Genomic DNA, 8,733 nt, shown 5'->3' on the forward strand with positions numbered 1-8,733 from the left:
GGAAGGATTCTCTTCAGTACAGACAGTGAATAAAAATAGGAAGATAGGTCCTAAATCCAGATGACAAGGGCTGATCAACTAAACTGCGGGGCAATTAAGGAATAAATATTTGAATACAGTAGTGACAAAGTCATGCTATTGGAAAGTTTTTGTTTTTTTTAATCTTTGCAGGGAAAGGAGAGATAGTGATTTGATGACGATAACATTTTGCAGGAGTTCTGATCTGATTGGACCACAATATCAGCCAAATATTGTTTTTGTGTCATTTTAATGTCTCTGTTATACAGTATTTTGTGTTGGTCTGTTTTCTAAAATCCCCCCCAAAATAACTTAAAATTTGTGTTGCAACACAAGAAATTGGAAAAATGTAAGGATTTTTTTCAAACAATCCACATTCCCCAGCTATTTAGATATTAAACCAAAGCCTTTTAGTCTTAGTAACTGTATAAAATAGCGTGCGTATAAACTAGAAATAAATCCCCCCCTTTAGCATTATGACATCAACTGTTCAACCACTCAGCCCATATACTCTGCAGTCATATTCCTCTGCCAGAATCAATTCTATCAATAACAACCACTGGCAAGCTTGAATTATTTGTTGCGGTCTGGAAAGAAATATGGCAATATAGAGCATTGATATATTCTTTGCTATTTTTCTTTTATTGTCATTTTTGGATCTTCTGAATCTATGAGTGATTAGGTGCATCATGCAAATGACCATGATGATGTTTTCTTTTTAATTGGTCTTTATTCGTTTTAAGCAACTTTTAAATACCAACTTAACAAAAATTTTGTTCTTTCTATGTTTTAACTTTCTAATTCGAGTAGTGAAATGGTGAAACACTGGATTTGTCTAAAGAAAACAAAAAAATAACAAGGCTGTAAGTGTCAGACACAAATGTAATCAGTGGGTAATACATGTTTGCCCTTTTACACTATAAGAAGCAGGATCTGCAGTGAAACAGTGCGAGGCAGCATATCATTACTTTTGGATTCAATTCCTTCTGAGGCTTTCAAGGAAATGGCATTAGACTTTTTTCTTATTTAAACCAGCTCTTACATGAGTCTAAATACACTATAATCAACTCTGTTTTGTTTTTTTTCTTCTCATGTTACAGCTGTTGATCTGCTTGGAAGATTGCTTGAGTGGTGAAAGGTAAGAAATTACTAAGTGAAGCAAATATGTATTCCCTAATCTGATAACTGTGTAAACACCGGTAGCATTAAGTGACGTAAAGTTCAAATGAGACAGTAAGGGCCTTGAATCATGTTGTAAATGCTGTTTAATTAAAAAGGGCTCTGAGACCAGGAGGCACTGCTTTACGAATCACTTTTTTTTTTCTTTTTTTTTTTTAGCCTAGGCACTACAAACTAGCGCTTAACTATGTCTGGCAGAGACAAATAGCATTGCCTACATTGTTCTTCATGCTGTAGTGAATGCGGACAGATTGGATTGTCAGAAGTCTAAGTGGGCACGTAAGCAGAAAGGCTGTATTAGAACGTGTATCTTTGTGTGCGTGTGTGAGGTGTGTTTGTAAAATAATTGTTGACACTAATAAGTTCAATGCAAGCATCTATTATTTTTGTACACATTGAAGGACCACTGTACTCTGAATAATGCGTCACTCAATAGATTGTGTTATTCTGCAAATCTATTACACATCTGCTCTGACACTGAATCCTCAGCTTACATCAGAGTGACTGTTTCACAACAACCATATAGCCGCGTTCTTTTTAAAAGCAATGCATTTTTTTTATAATAACTAAACTTAATCTCATGTTACGCTAGGCAGAAGTAGTGATTCATTCACTTTTGCACCACTACTGAAAGAAAATTGAGATGGTCAAGCATTTGGACCCATTTTTGTTTAATTTTGTTAACCTATGGGTTTAGAAATTAATTATTAAAACTTAATTATTAAGACTTATGACAGCTAATTGATTACTTTGCAAACACTTTAAAATAAAATAAATGGCAACAATTGTAACTTCTGCAGTTTGCTTTTTCAATATGTGTACCATAAGAGCACAACTAAATATCATATGTCCCTTTTACAATATCAATTGAATACTAATGTGTTGTAATATATTGTGCAATGATGCGTTCATATACAATATTATACAGTATGTATGATTTAGCAACACAGTGCCGTTACAGTACTCTCTGTTATTGGAATAAGAAATCTGGTTTTAGTTGTAAATTTGATCTATAGTTATTCTCTTATGTAAATTTAGATTTTTATTTTAAATTTTCAGCCAAAACTGTATTGTAATATATCATACAAATGACACATTATCGCCGTTTATACTACATCATTGCAATTTATATTCGGAAATATTGTGATACGATTGCATATCTGCATGGCCCATGTCCGTATAGATATACATGGAACATTAAGTAGAACAGGTCTCGTCAGGCAAGCAGCAGTTAATAAGCAGCCAAAACATAGGAAAGCCTCCTGTGATTTGTAATCATTTTTTATAGAGTCATATTTCTTTTATGTTGCCTACATACAACACAATCCATGTTTATTTACAGCACATGTAAAGATGAAAAACAAACCTCACAATTGATCCCTGGAGATCTCTTTTGCCAACCACATCATCCTACTCTCTGTGTATGAGAAGGTAAACCAGGCTACTGCACTCCTTTTCTTACTTCCCATTTTTTATCTCGACATAAGTTGATCAGCAGAGATCAGGAATGCATGTTCGACAAGATTTTGATTTTTACAGGGTGATGAATAAAAATCATACTCGGACCAAAGAGAAAAACATGGAGTCGCGGTTACTGGAGCAGCCATTCAAAATGCCAATGTAAAACGCCAGCCGAATGGCAGCCAACCTCCAGTCACCGGAGTGACCCCCTCCTTCTCCTGGGTGTGCATATTTTTATTACTCCACCTTCACCCTTTCACTGAACTACAGGGTCTGACCAGAAGAAGGTGCTTCTCTTTAGATCTTAATGTCCACAAGTCATGAACGAAGGAATATTTTAGTAAAAAGAATGGTGTTTAAAAAAGGAATCTTAGGGGACCAGCCAAGGGCCCATCAAGGAAAGTTGGGAAATTTTGAATGGCTACTACTGTAATTGGTTGAAATTATTAAAAAAGTCCTTTACAGATATTATAAAAGAATTGTTAGGTATTTCGACAGTTGCAAAACATCCGGTTTTGTTAAAAACACAAGCAAATAAAAAATGATAACAAAAAACAAACAAAATATTTCTAACTATATTTTTGAAGTTGACCTTTTTTCAGATTTTGATTTGCAGCTTTTTTTTTATCAAATAATATAATAATAAATAGTATTTAATTGATTACTTCAAGCAAATACCTAATTCTAAATGAAATACCGGCAGAAGCTTTAACTTAATAGAATATTAAACTCAATGAGAACACGTATGGTTGGATATTGTATTTTGAAGTGTGCCTTCCCTCTTTTCCAAACATACAAAAAATATTTAAGCTGATTCCCTAGCGATTAAGTTCATCATAACGGTAAATCAAATGTCTCCAGTGTTTTTGCGATAGACTTAAAGAAATTATATCACAGCTTTGGCATTTTTAGCATTTGACATGAGATTCTAGATTATTTATTAGCACTTCGGATGCTTACAGTGTGACGTTTGTTAGCTTGCTGAGACCAGTAAGCTGCACCACATCACAGAGTTAGCAATGGACTCCAAACTAAACACCCACCGCTTTTTAAGCTGGCTTCTTTATTTTATTTTTCCACTCTCTGTCTTTGAAGTTATTATCTTTACAATCCAGCTCCGGGTTTCAATGGATGACTCACAGACTTCACCACATCCAGCTGTGAGATGTTCCACCATCCTACACCCTTATTGGTTGAATGTGTTCTCCACCTGGAGCAAACATCAGTTAAATCTCTGTCATTTGCTTTTATCAAAGCTTCTTATAAGACAGTGGTTTTGGAAAACAAGATGTTTTTCCTCAGTGAAGACATTCTGTTGGAGAATCATCAGTTGATGTGCTGGAGAGTCAGAAGACTGCTTGAGGCTATAAAGATGCCAAGTTAAATCGGCTTTCTCTGGTTGATTAACATAGCTGTTCATGTTACTCTGGAAGATGTAATTGTTTTTCCTAAATTTGTTATGCACAGTGTTGTTGCCATATAATACAACCATTTTTGCTAGAACAAAATATTTCTACAGCTTCTTATAAACTAAAGATTTACATTTGTGTAAGAAAATTGAGAAAAAGATCAGTTTTAAAAACTTACCATGGGCTTTTTTTGTGTGTATGTGTGCTAGTCTGTTTTGCCAATATAGCTCTGGGAATAGATGTCCCTCAGCTAGCTTTGCTTTCAGAGGAAGACCAATATGACTGTTGCCATGAGGTTCTGCTTGATACTTGTATATTAAACTTAATTGAAAATTATTTATGAAATAAAATCATGTACAGTCTAGAAGGAAAGCAAATTGTAAAAGAAATAGGATACAAACTAAGAGAGAGATGGAGACAGGAAAGGGGGTATTAAAAGAGAGAAAATGAAACAATGGCAATGATAGACAACACAGAAGATATTCAATAACTCCTAGAAGTCTGTTTCCATACCTGTATGAGATGATACAACTTCATCGGCTTTCTTATTACCATAAGCTTTCTTACATTGGTAAAGGGTTGTTGAGGTAGTAACAGTTGTCGTCTTTTCTGTTGTGTCCTGTTTCAGCTGATCATGGTTGAGGAACAGTTTGTAGCAGTGGGGCATAATTAGTGATAGACCTTGGACATGTCATACATGGTTTGTCAGCATCACTCTTTTACTCTGGTATCCCCTCTCTGCCCATTGCTCCTACCCATGTCACAGTCTTGGTTCTGTTATGTTTTCTTTACAGTATTCTGTTTTACTTTGTTCCATGTTTTCTAGTTTTAGTGGTTTAATTTGTATTTTGTTGTGTTTTCTGGTTATTTTCAGTTTTTAGGTTTTTATTTTTTGTTCTCCTTTTTCCCTAGCTCCTTTCCTGTTCTGCTCTGTTCACACCTGCTCCCAATCTGCTCGTTAGTTCTCTTTTTGTTTCAGTCTCCCATAAATACACTCTCTGTTCAGTTCCTCAGTGCTGGTTCCTCGTCTAACTTCATCCAACTCCGTCTCTCTGTGTCCTCCTCCTTATGATTGTTTTTCGCAAGATGTCTCCATGGTTTCTGATTTGTTTGACTTTGTTTTCATGTTAGATTTTTGAATTTCCTGCCTCTATGTTCAGTTAACCTTTCATTAAACAAACAAGAAACTCACCTCTGCATCCCTGCCTCTGCATTTGGGTCCTCAAACCTCAACCAAATCCTGACAACCCATCCCTTTATGCCTCACTTGTACATCCCTATTTAGAGTTTTTAAAGAAATTAAGTATCTTAAAATTAAATTTTATGACTCTAAACACACACACATATATAAGGGTATATTATCATTGCTAGCAAAAAGTGAGAGTGTCAGTTTGACATCATGAGCAGGGTCAAAGTTTTAATGTACAGTATATGCAGAATAACATTTGAAAAAAAAAAAAAGAATCTGAAAATGATCTTTGTTATATTTCTTTGGATTTTTGGGGGGGTTATTTTATTGATAAGTACACATCTGCTTTTTAATGAGTAACATAAGAAAGCCCCATAGAACACTATATAGAGTTAGGCCATTTTATATCAGTGTCTGAATGTCTAATGGATGGAAATGTAGTGGACTTAAAATTTCCTACAATACACCTTACTAGTGTACATCGATGGTCACTAGACAAGCAGACATATCCCAGAAAGCTTAGCAAGAGCACTCCTCCCAAATATTGTGGGATTTGTTTTAGGGTGAAAGAGAACAAACATGGTGCAGGCACAGACAGAGAAGCCAGAGTTACGTGACCAATGGGGAGCGAGAAGTAATGATCATCTGAATGGTCAATTTTACTAAGTGCACCATAAAGGGTCGATATGATGATCGAGGGGTTAAGGGTTAGGACGGACGTTTGGACACAGCCAATTGATACCTGCTTACCAACCTAGTTTTATTACAATTATCCTATTAAATATGATTTTGGAACCCCCTTATTAACTTTCTTTGCAAGTTTTTATGAACATAAATAAAAAATAAAAAAAAGCATCTACATTCTCCTTTCTTGTAAGTGAGGGGGGAAGTGTAGTAGCCTTCTTTCAGCCAGTTAGCTGCTAATGTGCAGTAGTAAGGAAACTGCAGTGGTGCACTATGCTGGAGAAAACATGGATGGTATAACTGTAACATTTTCAAAACTATTAAGGTGTTTGAATTATTAATTACCTTTGTATACCTTAAAACTGGGAATAATTCCATACCTATAAGCTGAAGTCAAATAGATTTTAAAAATATATGATTGTATAGACAAAAATTCCAATCGGGAAATAAACAGGGAAACAAAGTATTTTTTTCATAGGTTATGGTTAAGTTAAACACCTTGGAAGAAAATTGGGCTTCAGATAATGGAACATTTTTTTTAAAAAAATGCATACATAGTTTCTGTATTGTTAATGGTTTGTTTCTGCAAGGAGGGTTTGAAAAGGGTTTTCTCCAGCTATAGGTAAAACATGTGAGGGCAGATGAAAGCTGCTTTGAGGATGGAGCCCACGACTGGGAGGAACAGCTCTTCCTCCACCACCTTTCTCTTTCTGATCTCCATTTCCCCTCCCGTCTTCATCCCCATCTTTTTTCTATCCTCTCCTATTCCACTGTCACTCTACCTCGCTATCTCCTCTTGCCTGCCTCTCCCCTCTCTCTGTTGTTTGCCTATCCAATTTTCCCTGCACATCCAGCCCACTCGTTCTAGCTCAGCCGCTGCTGTCTCCATGCCTGTTCTCATCTCAAACTGCTCTGCTCCCTTTACTTACATTTATATATATTTATTCATTAACTCTCAGTCCTTGTTCCCTTGCATCAGTGAAGCGCTGTTGATTAGAAATGTATTAAAGTTAGGGATTATACGGTTATGAAGCAAGGTCTGAGGCTAGCTTATTATTTTTACTTGTAAAATATTTAGTACTACAATTTGTACTTCATGCTTTGTATAGTTTGTGCAGGGTTGTTGCTTTAAATCTATGCTTGCTTAAATATGTAAATTTATACATGTTAAACACAGGGTTCAGGTGCGAGCCCAGAGCCATTTCAAGGAAAAATCCCCTTCAGTTACAGCACATGGCACACACAATCTTTGTGCCTCTATGACTCCATCACAAAGGATTAACGTTATGAAGTGTAGAACGGCAAAAAACTGGTAAAGACTAAACTAAAAACTTCAAAGTCAGAGATATTTAATTCTGCTTCTAGTAGGAACAAGAGAAGAAAGAGGAAGGTCATGTTGCTGCTGCTTTAGCAGACTTTCATTTTGTTGTTGCATTCTTAGCAAAATGGGGGCTGTTTCACGTTGTCCAATGTACTGTGAGTTGCAAAAGTAAGCACTCCTAAAAGTGCTTACTAAAGTGTTTTACCTGGACTGAGGTGGTGGATGAGTCATGCTTAAAAGTTTGAGAAAATTGAAAATCTGCTTTGAAAGCTTTTAAGCTTACCTGTCCATACTGAAGAAAATGGTTTACTGGCCTAAATGATCTGTTGTTCAATCTTATGCCACCATACTTAGTGACCTTCATTTCGTATCTTCTTTTGTTCTTTTGGCTTTTTTTAACAGTTGCTTTTGTTGTAACTGACCCTATTCTACCATAAAGAAACTGCTGGCAAGAGTTTCATACCAATAATAATTTTTACATTAATTGCACATTGCATGCAGCACACACATCGCAACATGACGGTTGCATCAGTTAAAGATTTTATTAGTCGCAAAGATTAGGTTTGAGTGTAGTATAAATATTAGTTTACATATTAGAAGTGCACTATCCATATTCAATGAATGGAAGGAACCAGGTGGTCACAATGCTGTTTCTGGGTCTGTCCCTTTCATAACCTAAGTTTTAACATAGCCTAAAATCACAAACCCAGATTCTAAAGAGAGAGATGAGTTTTTGAGCTTTTATTTTGAAAGCTGTTTTTTTCCAGCCATATTTCTATTATACATAAGCTCTCGAATAACATAAATGACATCATCAATAGCTTACCTTTTTTTTTTTACTTTTTACTTAAATTTCCACTTAATATAACACTCTGTCTCTGCCAGCTAGTTTACTTTAAACGCTCTGATTTGGAGACAGAAAAAAGTAAATTCTTGCAGATAGTAGCCATTTACCTTTGGTGTGCCATTTTGTATACCTAATTGGCATTTGGGATAAAGGTGTCAATTTTTTAGATAAATAACCTTTTATCTCAGTATACATATATTGGGGAACAGGTTAAATATGATAAAAGTATTCATTAATTTATTTACTTATTTCCTTCCACCTGCATTTTTAAATCGTACAAAACATCAAATGTTATAAAAACAGAATTCAACAGAGTTGAATGTTTTAGTTTCTGTTTAATTTGCAGGCAAACAGACTATCTAGGCATATTTGAGTTATTGATTACTGTCTCTTGGGATATTAATGTAGTATGACTTACTCTGATAATACTATGTGATTTTGAACATTGGTCAATGAAATGAGAATATGACCTTTTTTTGTAAGGCAGACTTATGCTGATACCTAAACTACTGTATGGGAATGATCGCTCTAGATAACACTGCAAAATGCTTCCTTAATTGTTTGTACCGTATTTTCACGACCATAAGGCGCACCGGACTAAAAGCCGCACTCTCAGTTATGTGTC

General features: G+C 35.4%; 1 protein-coding gene across 2 annotated transcripts in view; it reads left to right on the forward strand.

The window, feature by feature from the left end:
- Positions 1-8,733, forward strand: part of ptprd (protein tyrosine phosphatase, receptor type D) — a 420,350-nt gene that overhangs the window by 184,129 nt on the left and 227,488 nt on the right. For both annotated transcript variants that reach the window (XM_015393658.1, XM_015393659.1), the window contains one exon: positions 1,119-1,156. The gene's annotated coding sequence lies outside the window, so the exon portion shown is untranslated. The remainder of the gene's footprint in view (positions 1-1,118; positions 1,157-8,733) is intronic.

The sequence above is a fragment of the Cyprinodon variegatus genome, unplaced genomic scaffold (assembly GCF_000732505.1).
Source record: "Cyprinodon variegatus isolate N-32 unplaced genomic scaffold, C_variegatus-1.0 Scaffold652, whole genome shotgun sequence".
Classification (NCBI taxonomy): Eukaryota; Metazoa; Chordata; class Actinopteri; order Cyprinodontiformes; family Cyprinodontidae; genus Cyprinodon; species Cyprinodon variegatus.